Here is a 1,267-nt window from a genome sequence, read left to right on the forward strand (position 1 = left end):
TTATTTTTTTTTTTGGATTGCACCAAGCTCGAGCAATAATGCAACCCTTGGGTGACGCACAAGAGCCCCAAACGTGGTGGGCTCTTCCCCTAAAAAAAATTAATTTAACATCATGTCAACCAATGGCTCACGTATCAGATACTAAACTGATAAGAACAAACACTACCCTTAATCTTATCTAAACGGTCGAGAAAGGTATGTCACATCATTATATATAACATTTGAATTGAAATTAATAAAATATAGAGATTTAATTTATATAAATTATTTTACATAAATTAAATTTATTTTTTTACAGAGTACAAAAATTAATTGAATAATTTTGACCTCGATAAAATAACACTTAATATAATATTAACCACAAATTGCCACATCTTTATATAAAACATTTTAATTTATTTATGAAATCTTAATAATTGAACGAAGTATTTAATGGTTTTCAAAAGATAAAAACTTTGATATGGGAGACAATTAAGAGAGGAGGTTGACTGCAAAAAATTAAGAGAGGAGGTGGTATATATATTGGTATCTTAGTGATAAAAGATTTTAACACTATAAGAATCCATGACATGTAGGAAGAGGAGACTATGGTAATCGGAAGAATTAGAAGACTAACCGCCCTTTGCAGCGGGATTTTCAATTGGTATAACATGCATAAGTTTTCCCAAGCTTTTACAGGTGGCATCAAGAAAAACATCTGTAAGTTAGAATCGATTGGGAATATCCCTGCTAATATCTTTTAACATTCATGTAATTTCATCTTAATCTTACTGGACATGTTTCGTCTGGCTATTTTTTCAGATTTAAACACATGACATTCAAAGAGAACTCTATATGTTAGAATCAATATATATATGTTAGATTAGATTAGATGAAAAGAAAAGGCAGCATATCCATAAACAAGATTTGTTTCCATATTAAAAGATACAAAAATAAACTTAGCAGCATATTTCATTGACCAGCATGAAGTGCAAGCATATGCATGCATATTTTAATTTTCATCTTTCTTGAAAAAGAAGGGAAGAGAAAAAAGGAAAAAGAATTCTAGGTACACTAAATATGCAGCTAATTACTTTAGTTAGTCTGAAAATGTTGACTTCATCTTTGGGTTCGACTGCCTGGCTTGCATCAACGCAAAAAACGCGTCGAAATGAGACAATACAATTTCATGAAAAGCCTCTGCCATGTGGGTTGTGGCCCAAGCTCTACCAAATGCAATTCCCAAATCAAAGTAGGAAAGCTTCCTCGAAGACTTGACGCAGCCGAA

General features: G+C 31.9%; 1 non-coding gene across 1 annotated transcript; it reads right to left on the bottom strand.

Annotated features, from left to right (window-relative positions):
• Positions 1-12: 12 nt before the first annotated feature.
• LOC149527751 (U2 spliceosomal RNA) lies at positions 13-199 on the bottom strand. The gene has a single exon (XR_016352259.1). It is a non-coding gene; the product is annotated as a U2 spliceosomal RNA (small nuclear RNA).
• Positions 200-1,267: the final 1,068 nt, after the last annotated feature.

Source organism: Theobroma umbraticum, unplaced genomic scaffold (genome assembly GCF_002168275.2).
Source record: "Theobroma umbraticum cultivar Fairchild unplaced genomic scaffold, ASM216827v3 scaffold_30.0, whole genome shotgun sequence".
Taxonomy (NCBI): Eukaryota; Viridiplantae; Streptophyta; class Magnoliopsida; order Malvales; family Malvaceae; genus Theobroma; species Theobroma umbraticum.